Genomic DNA, 24,214 nt, shown 5'->3' with positions numbered 1-24,214 from the left:
TGCGCCCTCTGTGAGATCAGGCATTGGAAATGTTTGCCCTGTAACTGCAGCAATGGGTCTCAATGCCCCAGTGAAGAGCTTTGCAAAGAATTTTGGTCAAAGGGATCTAAGCGCTAGAGAAAATCAATGAGGTCATCCAGGATGCCTCACTTTAGGATCAGTAGGATTGAATATGAGTGCCTCTAATAGGTAATACTTGTCACAGGAAACATCGCAAGACCTGAACTGAGTAAATCTGTGTAGTGCTTCGAAGGCCGCTGAAAGGATTTTCATTGTCATTGTCGGAACCGAAAATTCCAAATCGCTTTGCAAATCCTGCAGAGCAAAATCCATTACTTTCCAGATTTCATGTATGATGGAGCAGTGCAGCGAGCAGTTAAATCCTCAAAGTGCTTGTAAGTGCAATCGATAAACACCCAGTCCTTGTTCTTGTAGTCAGATTCCTGGTGGTTGCTTGTGGCCACTGTTGGTTTTAGGTCATCGGACTCTGTAAATGCATCAAAGTTTGAAGTGTCTTCAATACTTTTCAGGTCGTCCGCTTATATGCTCCCAGTCAACTACTTCAAAGAAAGAGTTATTTTTATTCCCTCTACTCCAGCTTAGCTTTTTCTGAAATCGGCACTTCAGGTGGAAAAGTAAAAGCCTCTTTCCAATTCACAACTTTCTTTTATATATTTCTTGCGGTGTCTCAGTTCAGAATCGTTGGAAACCACTAGGCATCTTATACAGGATCACTCTAAGCGACCACCAGTCAAATAACTTGTTATAGCCAGTTTGCATGAATGCTACTGGTGCACTATAACCTGGAGTTCCCACTGCAGAAAATGCTGACGTCTGTTTGTTTTCCAAATTTCAGCTTTCCTATTTGAGTTCATGTTCTGGAATATGAAATCACTAGGAAGATTGTGGTTCAAGTTTCTTCACAACTCAGTCCGATGAGCCTTCTTTAGTCCAGTGCAAAGTCCGAAGTCAGAGAGTTTCATATGGCCCTTACTATCTACAACATGGTTAACTGATTTAATATCTCTGTGTATAATCCCAATTGATGAATGGAGACAATTGTAAGGACTGTGCTGCAATATAAAACTGTGTTTCTTATTTGCTAAGTCTATCTTTCTTCATTAGCAGAGTCATCATATTACCGTCAGGAAGAAACTCTATAATAAGGTAGAGATTTAGCTTATCCTGAAAGCTATAGAACATCTTCACAACCCAAGAACTGTCTGCTTCCAGGGGAAGACACGCTTTGCCTACTGTTCAGGAGAGGATTGTAAGATATTTATTTGGTTGTGCACAAGATGTCCTGTTGTTTGTTATGAGTGCTGATGGAAGAGATTCAACATTTTTGCAAAATGCCCAGTATGTTGGGATGAGTGAGGGGTGAAAGTGACCTATTTCCCCATGCTGTTTGTTTTGGGAGGTGTGAGTCTAAAGTTTAGAATTCTAAGTGTATGCAGTTTCCTGTTGTTTGGGATGAGCAAGTGTTGGAAGACACCCTGTGCCTACTGTTCGAGTGAGGGTTGAAAGATATCCATTTGTTCATGCATAAGATGTCCTGTTGTTTGTTATGAGTGCTGATGGAAGAGATTCAACATGCTTTCCATAAGTGCGATTGCGGTTATGCGGAACATGCCCTGTGTTGGGATGAGTGCCGATGGAAGAGATTCAACATGCTTTCCATATGGGTGATTGCGGTTATGCGGAACATGCCCTGTGTTGGGATGAGTGCCGATGGAAGAGATTCAATATTTGTTTCTATATTCACAAGACACCCTGTGTTGGGATGAGTGTTGGCTGAAAGATACCTAGGCCTACTGATGTAGTAAGGGTTGAAAAATACCCATTTCGTCATATATGATTGGGTGTTGTCTCAAAGTTTAAGTAGTGTCCTGTTGCGAGGATGAGCGAGGGTTGAAAGATACTCTTTGCCTACTGTTTGACTGAGAATTGAAAGATACCCATTGTGTTATTTTTGCAAAATGCCCAGTATATTGGGATGAGTGAGGGGTGAAAGTGACCTATTTCCCCATGCTGCTTGTTTTGGGAGGTGTGAGTCTAAAGTTTTGAATTCTAAGTTTATGCAGTATCCTGTTGTTTGGGATGAGCAAGTGTTGGAAGACACCCTGTGCCTACTGTTCGAGTGAGGGTTGAAAGATATCCATTTGGTCATGCATAAGATGTCCTGTTGTTTTGAATGAGTTCTTATGGAAGAGATTCAACATGTTTTCCATAAGTATGTTTGTAGTTATATGCAAGGGGCCTTGTATTTGGATGAGTTCTGATGGAAGAGATTAATTATTTGTTTCTATATTCACAAGACGCCCTGTGTTGGAATGAGTGTGGTTTGGAAGAAACCCTTTGTCTACTTCTTGAATGAGGGTTGAAAGATACCCATTTTGAGTTTGTGATTTCCTGAATTATTTTATAATTTCTATCTCTGTCATTTATCATCTACCTCTATCATCTTGATGTATTGTTTATCATTTTCTAGAGGGCGGGAAATGTGTCATATCCATATTTAGGTGCAATGCATTCCCTCCCCAGGTTCCCCATTGCCTGCTGCTCAGCCAGTGTGTGTGTGATTTAATGGAATGTTGGTGAGTGCCTGGCTTGGGAGAATGTCAGTTGGAGAGTGTGGGCTGAGCAGTAAGATGCTGCTCCTGGTGGGTCATCTTTTGACCTGTACCTTAGGGCCTGATTACGAGTCTGACGGTGTGTCAGCAGGTCAGCCACGCGGCCGCATTGCCAAACCCATGCTCGGGCAGCCTGCCCAAATACAAATATTCCTCGTGTCTGGCAGGCTTTTTTTTACATTCCCATGGAGGTGTCATGAAAATGGGCACCGCAATGGGAACGCTTAAAACAGTTCCTGCGCGGCATGGACTGTAAAGTGCATGCCGTGCAGAAAATGAGGTGCATGCACACAGGGGGGCACATGCTGCGCCCCCATACAGGCACACCATGTGTGTGGGGCCCCCTTTGTTTCCTCTCTGCAATGGTTTTCGTGGTGGTGGAACTGCCTTGAAAACGGTGGTGGAGACGAAACTCGTAATATGCTTGGAGAGACTGCTCCGGTCCCGCCAAGCATATTGAGGCCTCCTGACTGCTGCCACACCGCCAGGGAATGGCAGTTACCTGGCAGCTGCGGCGACACAATGGCAGTCCGACCGCCCTAATTGTAATCAGGTGGTCAGAAGACTGCCACCACTGCGCCCCAACAAGTCTGGTGGCCCTTGGATCTCCAGACTCGTTATAGAGCCCTTAGAGTTAGCTTATTCAATAAACCTTCATCTTATAACCTACCTGACTTGCCTAACAAGGAGATATATTGGATTGTAACAGTTTGATTCGTAAGCAATGTGTGATGAAAGTCAATAGTGTAACCTGGTCTCTGTTGCTGAGGCGAATTGAGTTCTAGACATCCTGTTGTGAATATGTCGCAGACTGCATTATACGTGTGCCAATAGGCCTTGATTTTGGCTGTTGGTGTGACTGTTGGTGTAGCCCAGGCAGTAAAGCAATATGCCAATCTTGGTGAGCACTCACTGACGTAAAGTTAGAGGAGGGAAGATCAATCTCATTATATGAATGGGGAGAGAGGACCCTTTCAATACATCGTGCATGACATCAGAATCCCTGAGTATGGTGATGATCCTTGCAATCTTAGATTAGTTTTTAGCAAGTACCTACATATGAAGCTTATGCAAAGTGTATTGAAATCATCCACATGATACCATTGAGCATTATTGTACCTAAAATTGGTTTGGCCATTCTGACATTCGCCTCGTAGAGCCATTAACTGGGAACATTTTTGACAAGTGATGACCGGTGTTTTATAACAACGGTGAGTAATTTCTATGTTTTCAGGCAATTGTACCAAGTGATCATGAATAAGTAGATTATATGTGTCAACTAACTCTGATATACAATCAACGGAAGGGACAACATCATTAATGTGATGTATGAAACCAGGCCTTTTTTGCAGATCTCCCTCCCAATTTTGCCCCCATTTGGACTACTAGATGCTGGTGTTCGACTCTGGCAGTGCACTGGATCCTGCTAACCAGGCCCCAGTGCCAGTGCTCTCTCCCTAAAACTGATATGTGTAATTTGATAACACCAATAAGCAAAGGACTTTAACCCCCTTATAAGTACCTAGTATATGGTACCAGTGTTACCCAGGACTATGGTGTTAAAGGGGTCAGCAAGGCCTGAAGCACTATTTGTGCCACCTTGAGTGACCCAAGTAAACTACTTACAGCAAGAATGCCATTACAGAATGTGGGTAAACCTAAAGGGTTAAGCCTGTATAATCCTCTAGAGCCTAAGCTATATTACAAAGGTATATTAGAAAGAGAAGCTCTAGAAGGATAGATTAATCAAAATAGTAATACAATAACTAATTAATTGTTATTAGATGAAAAAAAAAGAAATTTTGACTGGTTACTGAAACATTTTTTGCGGTTAAGTTGACGCTTGGTTAAGTGTTGGAATGAGACCTAACCTAACATAAAAAAATCCAGTGAATTGCACCAGTTATAGTTTAGTTAAAAAGCTATAACTTCTGGTCCCATCATACAATGGCTTTCAGACAGGAACTGCATCCATCCCTAAAAAAAAACAAAATACACAATCCACATTCACGTCCCTTTTTAAAAATGTAATGGCAACATGTCACAAGTGGTGCAATATGTGAGGTCAAAAGCAGCTTGATCGTGATGGAAGTTAAAGTTTTATGTCTAAACTGTAACTGGTGTATTCAGTGGGTTTTTCACTAACGTTGCGGAGAAATACAAAGAAAATGTCTACTCTCTCATCTCCCTCATGCATCTCATTCTTTCTCATACCCATTCTTCCCTCTAAGACCATAGCTGCCAAGTTTCCCAGGTTCATAAATGAATTGCTGCAGTAATCCAAGTTTTTTCTGGGACTTGCTGTCTTGGTACATAATGGGATCAATAGATTGAAAGTCACAAAATACAAAGACACACCTGAACAGATGCTGCTCATCACATATGGACCAAGGAAACTTGACACAACTGCAAAAAATGTTGCTGCATCTGTCATCTACACACCTGTCGCTATTACACACTCATACTGCTCTTATATTAAACTAATGTTCCCTTCTTCTGAATTCCACAACCTCCAACATTTATGTGTACTTCTGTTGCCTGCACTGTTCTTTTCCAACATATTCCATACTGCCATGCATCTGTCAATCCAAAAAATCACAGTTCCTACCTGAGAAGACCTCTCCCTTAGTACACATTCAATTAACTGGTCAAATCTCCTTTACTCATGTAATTTACGACAGGATATTGTCCTCGCTGATATTTCAGAAGTCGTGCAGCCCAGGATTGTAGGTACTGCATGTGTAGTCATTTTATGTTGGAGGCTGGCTTCCTCCTAGCGCCGGCGCCTCTAGTTCCCCCCCCCAAGGATTTTCCTAGGGTTAGTGTGTTTTCATACTGCATGTGTGCTGCCCAGTTGTAACTCCCCAATCACCAGCCCAACCAATCCTTCTGGCATGCATGCACCTCAAAAGCCATGACAATATGCCTTATCAGAATGGCAGGCTACAGTCGGATGCAATGATCTATGGCAACATTTGTGGATTCTGTGATTTGAGGGTCTAATTCATTATTTGAGAATCTTGACATTTGAGGATCTACTGCAGGATTTGAGGATCCCATTATCTACTAAGACCACATAAGGTCATGGCCTGGTGGTTGCCGTTCCTCCCTGTTTATGAGAAGATTGCAGGAAGCCTCTGATTCGGCTCTGCTCTTCACCTGTGTGCCTCAGCGTGGTTCTGCATTTCACCTGTGTTCCCTCCAGCTTAAACAATCTTTAAGCCTGGTGCTGAGTTTATTTTCCTAGAAAGTTTTCTGCTTGTGGTACATCTTGAAACTTCTTATGCAGCGTCACTTCAAAGAATTTTGTCACATCTTTGGAACTCTTGACAGAAATTCTTTGCATCCTTGAAACACTACTACCTCTTTCGGTGCTGTCTTCAAAGGCCTCCAGTTAGCGATAAGATAGTGGGAGTTAGATATATTTGTTCTGATTGTAAAACTAATGTTAGGATCTTGAACTGACCCTTGCACATATATCCCAGATCTCTGCCTTGACTTCTAAACTGTGGTATAAATCTGTGCCTTAGGTCTTCACAGGGTAATTTACAAGCCCTGAGTGAACCTTTGTTTCTGTTCAGTGACTCAAGTTGTGGTGCTAAAATCGAATAAAAAACATTACAACGCGATGTATTACATTGCGTGCTTTTAAAACGCGGTCGTTACAGCGACTGCGTTGTTAGTAAGCGATGAATTTACATTGCAAGTCATTACAACGACTTGCAGTAGGGGGCGCGCTGGACTGAGGAATAGTATTTTTTACTATTCCTGCTCCAGTTTGCGCAACAGTAGGGAAGGTGTTGGATTTCATTTCCAATACCTCAGCGCCCCCTACAGCAAGTCGTTGTAATGACTTGCGATGTAAATGCATCACGTACTAACAACGCAGTCGTTGTAACGGCCACATTTTAATAGTACTGCTATGTAATGACAGCGTTGTAAACACTGTTTCCCGCTTAGATCCCTGTGTATAGGATGTTGAAACAGGACAAAGATAAAGGTGCTCAGCATTTGATTTGTTGAGTGTTTATGATAATGTACCTGTAGCTAGAGTGCTGTGTGGGTATTTTACAGTTTCTCTAGATATTGTCATTCATGGGAATCCATGTAAAAGAAAAAAACTGCATGAAAAGTTAGTGTCTATGGAATATCCTGCAAATAAGACCCACGTCCCACCAATAGTCATCGCCTGTGCATTGGGGGTAGAATCACTCTTCTCCAAGCTCACAAAGTACATTGCTTTAGGTAGAAGACTTGAAAAAAGAACTACACAGATAGAGGGACAGCCGCAGTCGGTAGTAGGAGTAACTGCAGGGCGGTGATGTGGGGAGGGGGAGGGGCAGGGTGGGGGGTAGTAAACTATGGATTACGGAGGTTTACAGGTAAATTAACATATACATTAATAAAACGAATTCCGTTGCGTGCACTGCATCGCATTTGGGGATGCAGTGCACGCAACGAAATTCGTTTTATTAATGTATATATATGTAAACTTCCGTAATCCATAGTTTACTACCCCCACCCTGCCCCTCACCCTCCCCACGTCACCGCCCTGCAGTTACTTTGTTCTTCTATTCTAGCAGGAGCACAAAATGGTGTCCCTGCCACTGGACACTGACTAAGGCCCGGCCCGTGCTAGTGTTGGAACAATGCCTTTTCATTAAACAACCCTCTCCTTCTAGCTCAACAACATACAAATATAATAAACAATTGAATATGAGGCAGCTCTATTGGCCCTGTCCAAATTGTATTTTAATTTAAAATTCTTATTTGTTATGGTTGTGTTATGATGAGGAGAAATATTACAATTTGTCTTTATATATGTAAACCTCATCCCAACATCTGGCGGCTTTCACAGGCTTGTCATTTGTGTAAGTATCCAAAAACCATTTATGCTGGAGGCATTGAGAGTCTGACTAACTGTTAAATGTGGCACAACAAATAAGCTAATAGCAGAGGCCACTTAAAATATTGTTCAACGTACCCTGTCACTGAGCAGACACAGGTGCCTTGCCAGCTGTAACACCTTCCAACGTGCTGTAATTCAGATGTGATAGTTGGATTTGCACAATGATTAACACCCTCTATCTGAACATGAAATATGCCAATTTAAATAACTGTAAATGCGCATTCATTATGCTTTTGTTACTCTGCAAATATAATTTCCAGGGTGGGATTGGAGTACAATCTCCTCTGCAAAGTGCAAACAGCGGCTTAATTCAAACTGACATAATGGAATCATCATTCTCTTAATGAGTGGAGGATGGCCAGTGTCAAGAGGATTTAATGCAGGTGACAGCAAAAGGCTGTAAACTACTAGGGTAAATCTCTGCACCCATAATAGCACAAGTGACTTCAACGCTGTAGTGACAGCGGGAAGGAGGACAGTGCTATTTTCCCCTTGATTCAATTTCCTATGTATTACCTCCCTGCATCTACTATGATAGCAATCATTTTAACTGCACCACTGTAGTTTGGCGCACACAGGAAAAATCAATCGCCTTCAGATTACCACGTGTAGCCTGTGGGAAAGCTAATTTGAAAATAATTAATCTATTAGTTTAATGTGCAATGATAAATATAAAGCAAGATGCAGAAAAACACACACATGTGAAATGTGCTGATTTACAATGGCAGTCATAGTTACCCTAGTTGGTCATAGAAAAGCTATGAAGCAATTTTCCTTTAACTAAAAGAAAAATCTAATATTGCTGAAATGTGCACAACCTGAATTAGAAGCTTGACCTTAAACTGACTGCTTAGAAATGCTGTCATAATTGAAGAATGATCCGGCTTAACCAATGTATTATCTTATAAGCAGCACTTTATTTATTAAAAGCCATGAACTTCCTACTTTCTTGTATTCCATGTAATGTTTTAATAGAATGGTTTGTGTATTTTGAACAATGATGCTTGATTCATAGCAAAAAGAATGCATTAAGTACCAGTGATTTTGCCTTTTAGTTAATAGTTAATTGTTCTCGAAGATGTAGAAGTTGATCTGTGTTTCAAGGATTATAGGAACCAAGACCAATGTTTCCAGAATCTAACTAAGCAAGACTGACTGTATCTAAGCTTGTGATAAAGTGTATGAGCCGCATGTATTTGTGTGGGAACGGAGGAGCTGAACCTGCTTACCGGAGAAGACTGCCATCCTATTGGTTCATAGACGAAGAAGCCTGAAACAATGTTTTAACATGTTTTCCTGACTTTCATATTAGTGCGTATTCCAAGGTAGCTACTCACACACTCTCAACACTTTTGCACCAGACCTGGACCTTGGTGGTTGTGGGTGGCTACTGCTGCTACTTATTCCCTTTTTGCATCACTTTACTATTTGATTTTCAACAGTTTGCTACTGCAACTGCATGCTGATTTTCTTGGATGTATTGAGACACGGCTGAGTCTTATGAACTACTCTTTATGGGAAGTTCTGCTACTCTAATTTGGCCTTGAAGCTTCATGCACCTCCCATCTAAGTCTGTTATTCAAATTCAAACTCTTCATGGGTTCTTGAACTCTAAAACTCTGATCCTGTTCTGCAGATTGCCCCAACACAAGTTACTCTGAGACAGATTGTTCCTCCACTTCCACCTGTAGTAAATCAACCTTTTACGCATATACCAATGCAAGCACCGCAAGACGAGACTGTACAGACAGTGCCTATATCAGTTGCAAAGTCCCTAGTAAATAATAATCTGACCACAGAGACACAAGGAATTGTAGGAGATTTGCCTGTGACAGGATTTTCCCCGACTTTTCAAAATTCAAAAATTGTTGTATGGACACCACCTTAGACAGTTCAAACACTAAGAGATGGGGGAAGAATTGTCTTTATGACACCTATTACCCAGGAGGAGACTAGCTTGATTGAGAATGGGATTTTTGCAATATGGTTTGAGGAAGCTGTAGGTATGAAAAAGACAGAAGGCTCAGTGGAAATGAGTAGCCTAGAACTTGAAAAGGAGAGGACATTAAATATCCCAAGATTCAAAAAATGAACTAGAGGACATTATTAGGGAATGCTTGGATTTTGAGTTTTTGAGTGTGTATCAAGAAAAAAGACTTAATTTACCTATGCAAAGAAATTACAAGAAGAGCATTAATTACCCATGAGAAATTGACTCTTGTTACACAGAAAGATGAGGTTGATATTCCAAAAAGCTCTCCTTACCACAAGAGTTACAGGGTAAAATTGGATGATACAGCAATTGAAAATATGCTTCCTACAGGAATGCGATTACACATTACCGAATTATTAAAATGTATTAGTAAATGGAGTGATTCTGAGAAAATAGAAAATAAATGGGCAAAGAAACATGAAAAGAAAAATAAACCTCAAGAAATAGGAAAATAAAATAAAGAGGCAGACGAAGAAGGAGCTTCAGCTTATCAACTTAGAGAAATAGCGGGAGGAGTGTATGTTAATGTGCTTTGGAGAAGAGGTGATTTGCAGCATTTACAAACAATTTCTCAAAACTGAGAGACAAACTGTGCAGGGGAGGTGATGCAACAGTTGCTGTTGTGGGTCCTGGTGGCCTGCGCAAGGAACTCAGAGGTGATGTAGCAATGGGCAGAAGGAGAGCCAGGGTTCCTGGCACTTTGTGTGGTCCAGGCGATGACAGGAACAGGCGCGCTTGCCTTTGGCATGTCTTCAGCACGGCCCCTGCGTGGCCGTGCAGAGTCTTCCATTAGTGTGGGTTTAAAAACAAAAACCTGTTCAACTGTGTAGAGGGCCACAGTCAAACAGTGCAAGAATCAGGAAGAGTACAAAATAAAAGGCCGGAAAATAAAATGAGGGGCTATGCAGACATATTCCCAATCAAACAAGTCACAATCACTATGCAAACAAATCGCTATGACAGCAGTGGCAGGTGGGAACCGCACCTGGGTAAGCCTGAAGAATGTGGAGGCAGAGTCAACTTCAGTTCATGCTGCTAATACAATGGCCCGGGGGAGTGGCGCACAGGATCAGGGTCAAGAGCTAACTACGGCCTCCGTAAGTAGTCATGGGAGGTGGGAAGGGCTGGCCGGGAGATGGGAAGGCGGGAAGCCAGTGGTAAGTAGGGGAGGGAAAAATCGCCAGGACCGGGCAGGTTCAAAAACAAAAACCTGCTAGACTGTGTCGTACTGGGACACAGGCAAACAGTGCAGGAAGCAGGAGGCGTAGAAAATAAAATAATAATGATACCATACTCAACTACTGCAAAAGGTTGGCTGATGTGGTGCGTTTTCTTTCTTACCAGGCTGCAGCTGCAACTAAAGACCCACAAAAAGAACAGTTCCACAACCTCATTCCCGGTGATTGGGTTGTGATCAAGAAGCATTTTCAGAAGAATCATTTGGAGCCCAGGTGGAAGGCCCCTTCCAGGTCATTCTATTGTCCAATACTCTTGTGAATTGTGGCGGAGTTCCAAATTGGGTGCATGCATTGAATACCAAGAAGGAGAGAAATCCCAAAGAAGAATTTTTTCTCTTTTTTCCTGAACCACAAGCTGTGTGACTGAGTGGAGCATTTATACCGGGATCCTACCAGTAGCAAGAAGAAGAAAGGGGTGAAGAACTGCAACCAATTACACCAATTCTAGTAACTGTTGTTTCACCAAGTGGCATTGAACTCTCTAATGAAGTAGAATCAGAGACTGATCCTCAATCTGGAAACATGATTGAAATAGCAACAGTACAGTAAGAAGACCTGGGTGATGGAAAACGCCCTGGATTGAAAAGAGTCACCTGTGAAGTTGAATGACCTCAGACTGGTAAACAAAGAAGACTGAAACAGAGTTTATCTATTGATCGAATTCCAGTTAGAATACCAGAAGAAACAGAGGTAAGTGATGAAAGTGATACAGGAGAAACTCAACAAGAGTTGAGAAGATCAAAAAGAGTAAGGGTACCTTGTCTGAGGTCTTACTATTTAGATCGAGTGTCACTGCCATGACTCCATCGCAATAAGCATTGCTGGAGAAAGGACTCGACAAAAACAAACTCTGTATTTACAAAAAGACTGTGTAAAGTTAAAAGAAAGGTACACAATTTAAGCATTATGATTTTTTTAAATTTGAGTTAGACACCAACTGAGGTTAACAAATACAAGATAAAATTATTAAATAACAGGTATGATATTTCGGTTTTAAAACAACTTTAAAAAGTTCTTTAAAAATGTAGACAAATTCATCAGATGGCGATTTACAAAACATGATTAAACTTTGAGCAGAGGAGATAATATATCTATAACAAATGGGCCTTATGTACCGGCACCGAGCCTCTACCAGGGTCGAATTTGGACAAAGTTGCAATACATGAAATAAATCTTGCACTCCTCTGTGACACAAATCACACATCCCAGTTGTATTTTCACAATTATTCCAATTAGAAGTATTTACTTTTAACGGGAGGATCTCGAACCACAATAAAAAAATAATACGCCACACCCTGTTTTCTAGTGAAAAGCAAATATATTGTTGCGGAGTTATATATTCTAAACTGTGTACTAATTGTGCAAAATGTTTTAATTGAGAACGGTGTCCTACATCCAAGTCGTAGCTTATTCTTGGAGTCAAGTTCTTTAAGAAGAGCTTCAATTGTGCTGGTGTCCAAGATTTTAAAAGATTTTAAAAGTGCTAGCGTGCAATGGGACAGGTTTAGTCCAATACTAAGGCTCTTATAAAACGTATATTGCGACGATTCATTTCTGAAAGTCTCCAATTTGTAAATTTTTCTTAAGGATCCTGAATCAGCATGTACAAGAATATATGCTCATCTAAATATGTTAGAATTGGCTCTAGCTTAAGAGCTAACTAAAGTTAACTCTAAGCGTAATGATTGGACAGGGACTGCTTCATTAACCTTTATCAATTTGAGTAATAAGTTCCCTTCTCTTACTTTTAGTGGTTGCCAAGTCTTAATCAATATATATTCTAGGGCATAAGATAAAACAGGAGGTATTTTCATACAATAAACCTCAAGCAAAGAATAAAAATGTCTATTCCCAGAGGAAGAATATAACCTCTGTAGTGCGCCAACATAGGCGTCTGCCTTAAAACCAATATGCAGAAAATGGGAGGAATTTTGTAAAGTTTGCGAAAACTTCGCCCCCATATAAATGTATTCTTTGACAACTTCTAAGGATTTTCCACCTAATGTCAAATGAAAAGGAAAATATTGCTTTCTCCCTGTAAAAGGTACAACTTTCGTTTTAGAGGTATTTGGAACAAGGACATTTTCTTTTGCATTACTGTTTAGTGCATGTAAATTTCTTTGTAGGCCTACTGGTATGAGATGTAAAATTACAACATCGTTGGCGTACATTAAAATATGAATATTACTGAATTGATTTTTGGAGGACAATTATTAATTTGGTAAAAACACTCTGGGAGCTTACTTATGTAGAGGGAAAATAAAATGGGGGCCAAAAGACAGCCTTGCTTTAGTCCATTCCTCGTGGGTATTGATCAAGTTAATCCCGTTTCTCCCCCAGTTTGAACTTTACACCATATTGCTGTATATAATGATATGATTATTGTGAGTGGGTTGTTGGGAATTCCTAACCTCTCTAACTTCTTCCAGAGTGTTGGCCTATCTACACTGTCGAAAGCAGTAGTTAAATAGACGAAAACACAGTAGACAACCTGTAATTTCAACACTACATATTTTTCTATAATTGTCTCCAGAGACGCAATATTGTCTGTTACAGAATGTTTTGGGCGAAAACCAGCCTGCGTCATAGAGATCACTCCTCTGGGAAATGCCTAGTTTTTCAGATGGTCCAGAACACAAGCTGTAAAGATTTCACGGCGGCATCCAACAGGGCAATTTGCCGCTAGTTTTTGGGGATTGACCTGAAACCTTTTTTAAGATAGGAACCACAATGTTCCCCTGCCATGATTTCGGATTTTTTCTGGAAGAAAAACAGTGGTAATAAAGGGGGCTAAAAATTGGCTCCACTCTTTAGGGTTACTTTGGAGAACTTTAATCGGAATTTTATCCGGTCCTCTTGCTGCATACGATCTTGCGGCCGTTATAATATGGGCCATTTGCTTAGGTGTTGAAGCTAAAACATCTTGATTCTCTTTTCCCTTACTGTAGATAAGTTGACATGATTTTTCCGAATTCTGTGGGTTTGGTTTGTATAACTCATATATATATTTTTCCCAGTCGAATGATGATAATGGAGATGCTTGTAGGGATTTCCTTGTCCCCATTTCCTTAGCTACTACACTACAAAATACTTCGCTATTTTTGCGTTTTACTGCAATTTGGATATTAGCCCAGTTTTTATATTTTTGATCTTGCCGTTTTTTCTCCTTTTTTACGTTGTCACACTTCTTTCAACTTTGCTATTTCTTTCTGTCTGTTCCCAGAGTCGTTTTGAAATTGCAATCTAATCAGTCTATTTAATTTTGATGTGTCGCAATCTAGGCACTTTACTTTTGAATATCTCTTGCACTTATCTCGCCCAATTGATAATTCTTGCAGGTAAGCCACAATTGTGGAAACAGTATCTTCATAGCTTTTTATAGGATCCACTACATGTCTACAAAAATCTAATTGCAAGAAATGATTGAGGTATTAATTTTGTTAATTGCATTAGAATTCCAATTTATTCGCCCATTTTTTAATTGCACTTCAGCAGTACCATTCTCCAGAGTTAAGGACCATGGAAGAGAAGATTGCATTAGGATTTCTATTCCCAAATACAAAATTGCGTGATTACTTTCTTGTGTAGTTTTGATATTCAATAACTGTACTTTTCTGAATAGATCCAAACTGAAAATTATGTAGTTTAGAATTGAGGAACTGGAAATACCTTTTCTTGTGTAGGCAGCAGGGACATCACCTTCAATTCTTCCATTTAGTACGACTCCATTCATTGCAGTCACTAAAGTAAGAAGTATTTTCCCCCGTATATCAGCTTTTACTTTTGTTGGAAATAAAGGTAATGGAATTGACAAAGCTTCCTCTTGTGCATGAATCGCCCATTTAGCCAAATGGGCATTTAAGATTTTTCTCGTAAAGTCCCCTAATATTATTACTGAAGGATACCCTTTAGATTCCATAATTGGCTCTATTTTCTCAAGTGTTTTCATCATTAAAGAACCATATGTGGGTCCTGGAGGGATATAAACGTTAAAAATTAGCAGATCTTGTATGGCGTCCCGACTTTATTTCCAATGCTTGATCTTAATGCATTGGACATTCTGGAGGAACATGTTGACAACTTCCAGATCCCAGAGAATTTCTTCCCTTAAGAGAATTGCAAGACCTCCTTTTGCATGGTCCCTTCTCACGGCCTCGGCCGGGATATCGTACACAAAGTAATCTTTTTGGTCGATGGTTTCTAAAGCCCATGTTTCTTGCGAGGAGTCTTCCAGAATTAGAGCTAACTTTTCCGTGTCTTTCCTGGCGATGTTCCAAGATGCAATTTTCAGAGTTCTTCTAAAAGGGGAATTTATTACCCTTAACCTGTTTCTTGCTATTCAGATTGCTGGAAATCCATGACCAAGACTTTCCCTTTGATTGTGTCACTGCTTTTTTGAATTGTAATTCCAAATTTCTTGCTCTCCATCTTTAATTGAGATTGTTAGTGTTCCTTCAGGTATGTTCATTAGAGCTCCAAGACCATTAAATGTTTGATTATGATATGAGATCTTGTTGTTGTTCTTCTCACTTTTAGGGAGGATGTCACTCTCTCCTAAGATAATGTGAGGAATCACGTTTGACCAGAACTCAACATTTTCCACCGTGAGCTGGAATTTTCTTTAAAAAGGATACTAATTTTATTTCTGATGTTGTGAGTGAGTGAAGTGAATCGATTTTCTCTAATAAATTTACTATTGTCCCACGGTTCAGAGGATCTTTTCCAGCAGGGAATAAATCTGTTATTTCTAAAATACAAGATTCAGTCTGCTCCCCTTTTCATTTACATTTCCCAAGGCAAATTGAATTTGTTTTTCTGAGTTAATCATAAATTGGTGATCTTTTATAAGATTTATAAAGAAATTTGGCGCCAAAGGATTTAATTGTTTCTGATCTTCTTTAACTTTGTGTGATGGTAAATGCTGGTCAATAATTTGAGTAGACTCTGAGGACTTCAAGCTTTGTGCATCTGCTTTCTGTTATGAAGAAAGGGACTGTGGAAACTTTAGATTCCTTTCAAGAATATACATTTTGCTCTTTTCTTGTTACCTTTCCACTTTATATTGTTTCTCTTTTCCTTTCGTTTTGGTGTAGGTCCATGGATAACAATTCCTTCTTTTTTGCTAATTGGTTTATTGGTCCTTGAGTTCTTTTCTGATCTAAAATTGGAAAAAATGAAATAACATCTTGTGTATTACTTTCACTTATGGGCTCCTTAAATAGTTTACGAAGGGAGTATGTTTTATCATAATATCCCTTATTTTTCTCTTTTTTTCGGGGGTTCTATCTGTTTGAGTCGCCATTCGTATCTTAACCGTAGGATGGTTTTCAGATAATGATGTAATTGTAAAACTCTGTTCTTCTTCTCCGTCGATTTTTTCAGGTTTTCTTAGTGAATTTTGAAGATTTTGCTTTAGTTGGTTTTTCACTTTTTGTCTAATAAGTATTAGATTATTCCAGCTTGTGTTTCTAAAATCTGATCGGAATTGTCCATGGAATTCTCTAAAAGAGACAGCATTGATTCCAGAATCTTCTGTAATGGAAATAAAGCTCTAGATACTGGATCTTGCCTGTTGGGGGATGGCACAGTATTGAATAACGGAAAATCTGGAGACTGCAAGAAGTTTTACAATAAATCACAGATATTACTTGGTGTACTATTAAATAATTTAAATAATTGTAGTGTCTCCTTTGTTGTTTTAGGTACCTCTGAAAGAAGGGAAGAATTATAATTTATGTCTGGTAATGTGAAGTCAGTAACTGATATTAACAGTGATGCCTTCTCTGCTATTTGAAGCTTTGATTCCAAAAGCTTCAGATGCTCTACAACTTTTGTATTTTCAATAGGCTGTTTTCTTTCTTGTTCTTCATCAAGTTGCAAATTATGATTGACCTTTAATTTCTCGAGTTCTAAATTCATGTAATTTTTAAGTTCCTGTGACTTTCCATGTTCGACTATTGTTGTTGCGTCACTCGTTTTTGGAAGGTTGCGAAAAATATTTGTTATTTCTATAGTTCCCGACACTGCTCCATTATGGGCTGCTTCGCACTTAGTCTTTCTTAAGGGTTGATCAGTGCCCAGTCTTTTCATATGGATTGTCCTGGTTCTGAGTTTTTGTATGCATAATACACAAATGGTAAGAGAGTCAGGAATTATTATTTTTGCAGGTCACTATGTATAATGTACTTAGCCCCCCAGCAGTTACTGAATTGCTTCGTTCTTCTGCTAAAAAGTTGCAGGCAAGTCCTCAGCCCTCCTCCTTGGTCTGCCCAGGTCTCTAGAGCAGTGGTGTCCTGCTAAAAGTGACCGCAAAGAACACCTCCTGTGATACCCAAAATTCCCCACCCTCTTAATGGTGGATCTTGCCTAGGCTCTAAATGAGACGAAGTAGGAGGCCAACCTACCTTCCTTCTATGCTTTTTTAGGCCTTTAGAGTGCTCAAATCCAGTCAAAAGGGGCACGACTGTTCAACATAGGCTGGACAGGAATATTAAATGAGCTAATTTTTCCAGCTGATACAATTTTGAATGCTTTGAAAGTCTTAGGTTCCGTGCCCCTTACCCCTGCTCCTTTTGGGGTTTGTCCACCTCTATCCCTTAAACTTGACAGAGGCAGCAGAGTAACCAATGCAGCAGAGGGGTAGCAAGGTGCGGAAAAACGGTACCAATGCAGGAGCAGGGATCGGAAGTAGAGAAGTAGCAGGGTAAGTTAAAAAATGGAGCAACAGTTGAGCCACAATGGAACAAACAAAAGAGCAAGGCAAAGGTGGAAGCAAAGCAAAGGTAAAACGGTCCCGAACGGTGGTGGTCCACCCCCCCGGAGTACAAGCCGCACTGACCTAATGTGCTCTGGCCACACCCATTTGGTTCTCTGTACTCGTCCCATCTCTTCTGACTCACTGGGTCAAATATGCTTTCCAGGTTTCTCTCTTCTAGAGATCTCCCCTGGGATCAGCCGCGCCGACTGTGCTAGCAGTGCCTCACCCTTGTCTGGCACTCGGAGACCGTGCAGCGGTTCACAAGAAAGAGACACGGAAAACAAAAGACTGATGTTGATCAATTCCTATTTCTTTTTTACAGAAGATCAATCTAGGCCCAAATCTGCAGTAGAAGAGCAGGGTTAACAATATTAGAAGTTCAAGGAGCAGGGTTAAGGATTGTCTTAAACTGATTTGTTGAAAACCAATCATTTAAAGGAGGTATATGCAAAATCTGCACATTGAACTTCAACTTGACTACATGTAATCTGCTTTCAGAGAAAACATGTGTTGCCTTATAAATATATAACAGCTGAGAAAGATTTTATAAATACAAACAAAACAAAAACACACATGTATCTGAATGATGAAGAGCAATTGAAAGCTTCATTTGTCACCTACAACAGGGAGGATTACTCAACAAACGTTCACTCTAGATTGGTGCAGGAATACACACATGACATGGGAGCCAAGGACTGTTATATCTGCGCTCTTTTACTGTCATCAGCATCATAAGAAGTCCGTTAGCTCATGGAATCTCATGTAGCATATCGCTTACACTGCCTTTGATAGAAAGTATAAATTTTCACTCACTAAGAAAATAAATGGACACAGCCTGGTATTATTTATGCCACATAAACCTATAGATTGTGTGAAAGCTTGTCAAAATAATTTAACCTGTTCCATGCGACAATTAGAAAACGTTTTCATTATGTCAATATAGGAGAGACACACTAACATGACACATAGTAAAGAGAAACATAGTGATAGCTTGAAAAATGTTTGGAAGAAGGCAGAAGATGAATTTAGAAAATGGTATATCTGAAATTAAGATTAGACAGTTAACGCAAAGGGAAAGTTTGTGGTTACAGAAGAAGGACACCAAAATGAACCAGACATGTGGGAATTGGCAGCTGTGAACACACATTTGAATTAATGAGAGGGACATGGCAAATTTGACAGGGAGAAGAATCTGCAATTCCAGGAGGGTATTTCAATCAATCTAATAAACTTTATTTTGGCATACATGCCTTAAAATGTTATTGCATACAAATGGTTAAAAAACAGACCAATTCAGATAAGTCTTAAGCAACGTCAGAATAATCATGATTATCCCATACAAAAGCGATCGAAATTTTATAATGTTATAATTCAATGCAAAATAAGAAATTCATAAATACAGAAAGATAAAATTACCAAAATCACAATAGTGCTATTTACATAATACGACCCTGTGTTAAAATACCAGTATTTAAAAGTCAGTTCTTCTACAATATGCAATCAGTGTTCGAATTCCAGGAGTTTATTTTGTTTGTGGACAGAATGCTTATTTTCTCTTACTGCTGATTGGGAGGGTATTTGTTATTAAGGGGTGTTATTTCCTAAAATGCACCATGTGAATCGTATAGATGCATTAAGCATAACACCCGCACACAGGCACACCCAAAGTGCACAGAAGGAAGCTCAATTAGTGGGAGCAATTATTCCACCTGTAGGATTCATTATAAATGACAAAAAGATTAGAAAACTGTCAACTGTCGTTGACTAGCTGGCAAGTAATACTTCTGTAGCTTTGCTAACAGTAAACGCTGAGCTGGTCACCATACGTTCAATGATTTTACAAGCTTGCTTAGCATTAGACATTGTACTCGCAAAGAAAGACTGAGTCTGTAAGATGCTTAAATTAGCCCATTGTTGTTGATACATACCTGATTAGAGTAAGAAAATAGAGGAATTGGCAAAGGATATTTCAGACTTGAAACCTGAATTTGAAGAGTTGGGAACCTTTTGGGGAGATTTACTAAGATTTTGCACCGTGTTTGCATTACAAAAGTGACGCAAAACAACACAAACTCTTTTCTTTGTAATTTACTTTCCAGCGCTAAACCTGTTTAGCGCTGGAAAAAACGTAAAAGTAATGCGAAGCAGCACATTGCGCTGCTTCGCGTTACTTTTCGCCATAGGGGCGTGCCAAGGTTGGTGCATGGGCGTTCCCATGCAACAAACCAAGGTTTCTCATGCTAAACCGAATTTACTAAAAACAGTAGATTGAGTTTAGCGTGAGAAAACTGTGCCTTTTTAAACCAGGTGCAAGGAAGGAGAAATGCTTTCATTTCTCCTTCCTTTTCCGACTTTGCATGCGTGTTGCACTGTGCAGCATGCATACAAAGAGGGAAACGCTTTCCCTTGTGTCTAAAATAGTATTTTGTACAGGAAGGGTACCCTTCCTGTACAAAACCTACGCTAGTCTCACACACACACCCTAGTGCTATGGCGCTAAGGTAAGTGCATGGCGCACGGCAGCTGTAATCAGCGCCGGCGCAAGGCAAAAGGTTAGGAGAGAGCCTATCTTTGAAGATATGGCACTCTCCTGCTCCCTCCCTGTCGTGCAGCGCAGCACAGCCTCGCGGGAGACTGAGTTGCGTTGCGGGGAGATTTGTTAAACCTCCCCCCTAGTATCTTAAAAATGTTTGAGAAAGGAATTCACACATTTGGAAGTTGGATTGTGACAGCAGGGAGTGGTATTTTGAATGCAATACTTATACCAGCACTATTAATAGGGCTTTGTTTGTTCTGCCTGTTTGTTTTATTTTAAGGCTGTAGATATTGCTTACACAAGAAAAGAGGAAAAAATAATAAAAGATATGAAAATTATTTAACATTATATCACATTATGAGTGATGATGATAGAAAGTAATTGACATTTCAAAGTTTAAAAAGAAAAAGAAGGGATTCAACGAATGAGAAAATGCCTTTTGAATAGATGTCACATGTGAAACCATGATAGTGTGATGGTTAAGTTGACCATTAGATGGGGAATTGGAAAAGCGAATTAATTAACAAGAAAATAATTAATCTTGTAGTTTAATGTGCAATGACAAATATAAAATGTGATGCAGAAAAAAACACAGATTTGAAATGTTCTGATTTACAATAGTCAGTCATAATTATCCGTGTAGGCCATAGAAAAGCTATGAAATAATTTTCTGTTAACTCAAAAAAAAAACTAATATTGCTGATGTACGCACAACTTAAATGAGAAGCTTGACCTTAAATTGAGATGCTTAGAAATGTTGTCATAACTACAGAATGATCCGGTATAACAAATTAATTATCTTATGAGCAAGACTTTATTAATAAAATGTCATGAACTTTCTTCTACTTTCTAGTGTTTCATATAAAGTTTGAATAGAATGATTAGTGCATTTTAAACAATGATGCTTGATTCAAAGTAAAAAGAATGCATTACCTAACAGTGATTTTGCCTTTTAGTTAATAGTAAATTGTTCTTGCATTGAAACAATCTTAGATGTAAAAGCTCTATCTGTGTTTTAAGGCTTATGAGAACCATGTCCAATGTTTCCAGAATCTAACTACGCAAGACTGACTGTAGCTAACCTTGTGACAAAGTGTATGAGCCGCATGTACTTGCGTGGTAACGGAGGAGATGAACGTGCTTACTGAAGAAGACTGCCATTGTATTGGTTCAAGGAAGAGTTGTAGGGATTCTGCGGAGTCACAGAACTATGCTTGGGATTATGGAACCTTAATAGGCAGGGACTTAGTCGTCCTATCACCTGAATACCCATGATCCCGGGACCAACTGGCTATAGTGTTTCACTTGCCCTCCTACTCACTCACAGAGGAACAAGTGATTAGACACCCCAGAGCACAACACTCCCGACCCTCTCAGAAATTGCGGTTGCAGGACACACCCTTTCGCACTCATACTAGTCCACAATAAATTCTGACAGAGACACAAGGAAAGTTTAAAATGCTTATTTTAACTATTGTGCTCTAGTATGCAGTGTACGTGCACAACCAGTAGGAACATGCCTAACACAAATATGTTTAGCATAGCAATAGTCAGTAAATCATAAATGGAGCTGTCATTTTACAGAGTAGCCTAACCTCCCTACCATTCTACAGAAGCAAAATTATTATATATCAGAAGATCTCTACGTTTTAGCATCAGACCCTGTATCTTAGTATACACAAATGATTGTTCTACTTCTCAGGTGCTGTCACGATCTATTCCCTGGAAAGATCCCTCTCCAAGTGTGTTACCTATCTGTGCATACCTATATGGCAAACGTACGTGTTCCCAAACAACAGCTGCATTTGCATTTTTTGTCTAGGTGCTAAGGCCTGACCAGAACAGAATAACAAGGACATTGTTATTTGGCCTTGTCTACATGTTCAGACTAAATCCCATGAAAGAACAGAACACAAAAACAACAGAGTGTTTTGTGTGAAATTACAGTGTGGCACAATGCAAAATGTGTCTCCAGAGTAATGTGTGCAAAGCAGAGGGCAGTCTACAACATGCTCATGATAACATAGGGAAAATGACAATGGGCCTGATTGGGACATGTGAAAGAAGAAGAGGCCTCATACAATGTTTTAACATGTTTTCCTGACTTTTAAATTAGTGCGTGCTCCTAGGTAGCTACTCACACACTCTCGAGGATTTTCCCTTTTTGCCTCACTTTGCTATTTGATTTTCAACAGATTGCTACTGCAACTGCATGTTGATTTTCTTTGATTTATTAAGACTCGGTTGAGTCTTATGAACTACTGTTTATGGTAAGTTAAGCTACTCTAATTTGGCTTTGAAGCTTCACGCTCCTCTGATCTCACTCTTTTCTTTGAATTCAAACTCTTCATTGGTTCTTGAACCCTAAAACTCTGATACTGATCTTTACAATAGGGAATCTATTCCTTTATGGAACACCCTTTATTCATGATATATTGAATGCTGTGTTCTAACCATTCTTTCAATGAGATTTCTGAAAACATATTTGAATTATGGACTAACTGAAAAAAAGACAAAATAAAGAAAATCATTTTACTAATCTCTTATGAGAATAAAGGTATTAGAAAATTATCCTCACTCTCATCATTGACTGAACTTCAAACTATTTATGCTATATACATTGGTGATGTCTGATTATGGTCCTTGACTCCTAATACAACATTCCAAGATCCATCTAGTGTAAGAAGAACAATTTAGCGCGGAAAACGATAATTATACTATAATTAAGTCCAGAAATTAATTTTTGGGGTGCAGTCCGTGCTTTCATCGGCTTAGCCTAAGTCATACCCATCACTCACCTGTCCCATCTGCACTCTGAATTTCCAGGGACAAGATGTATTGGGGGTAGGGTATTCTACACCAGAAAATCCCTAGGAAAGTGGATTCAACTTCCCTATCCCACTCACTTCCCCACCCCACTTCAACTTCCCATTTCCACTGTATTCCCCACCCCACTCCATCCGATGTCCCTTCTTCTATCATTTGGCCTGTTGCATGCACTTTGGAGAGAGGAGGCTATAACAAGACCACATAAGTTCTGACTCCTTTCTGTTCTTGTAAGCTTGTGAGGGAGACCACTTACAGTGCATGTCCACGTTTCAGGTCTGACAACTAATATTTCTGAATATTCTATCTGAGAGACCCCACATCAGTACTGCTCTGAACTCCTACTGACCTATCAGTATCCCTTATTGTCAGTACTGCTCTGTGGCTGTGCTGCTCAACATCTGCACTGCCTTCGGCTTGTGCCACCCTGTTCCAGAAATAAACAAAACACTGGCCGATGTGTATATGTGTTACTGTGTAATTGTGATACATGCAGCATGGAGCCATCTTTTCTGAATAGTGGATAGGAACCAGAAGAATTCTTCTGTTTTAGGGCCTTCATTATCCCAGCTATTTGACCTTCATCCTCATCCTTGGTCATGCACATGCAGTATGTTTCCCATGATAATATGGCCCTTGTGCACAACAGTGATCAATCTGTAAAGAGGCAATTCAGAACCCATTTTAGATTTTGCTTGGCAGTGCAGCAAGATCTCTTGTTACCAATTCTTTAACATATAATTAGAGTGGGATTTAGCCCTGCCTCACAAGAATACTACTCTTATACCTCGGTTTATGTTTTGAAAATACACTGAATCATCACCTATTACATTCTTACATAGTTGCACTTCATACAGGAAGAAATCTTTGGGTTTTTTCACTGGTGCTGGCTTTTAAAGCATATTTCAGTTAGGACTCACAAACAAGGCAAACCTATTGGGTTGTTTAGGGTCTAGCACTACAGCTCATTAGTCGACTAAAGCGTTGCCACTATATTCAAATAGCCATTCATGCAGTGGGTTTCTGAGGAGGAATTCTCTCTCACCACACACAGTTTGCTGTTTGGTATATCATTCCACATGATGTAAAATGCTTCCATTACAATGCATGGGGGACTATTTTGCGTTTTATATGTAAAGTGCTGTATAGCAAATTCAATTGCTTACCTCATGTACTGTTTGCAAGAAATAATCATTTTCTTTTTTCAGTGCATCATACTCATACTGTTTTTTTGTTAGGACTTGTGTGAGACCCTGACCTTAAGATTTCCACCCAGACGTAGCGTTGTCCCTTTGCACGTCAGGACAAGCTTACCCCAAGAC

General features: G+C 39.7%; 1 pseudogene; it reads right to left on the bottom strand.

Annotated features, from left to right (window-relative positions):
- Nucleotides 1-332: 332 nt before the first annotated feature.
- LOC146812311 (serine/threonine-protein kinase 38 pseudogene) overlaps nt 333-24,214 on the bottom strand; it is an 83,954-nt pseudogene continuing 60,072 nt past the window's right edge.

Source organism: Triturus cristatus, chromosome 7, assembly GCF_964204655.1.
Source record: "Triturus cristatus chromosome 7, aTriCri1.1, whole genome shotgun sequence".
NCBI classification, from domain to species: Eukaryota; Metazoa; Chordata; class Amphibia; order Caudata; family Salamandridae; genus Triturus; species Triturus cristatus.
This window is presented reverse-complemented; position numbering and strand designations above follow the sequence as displayed.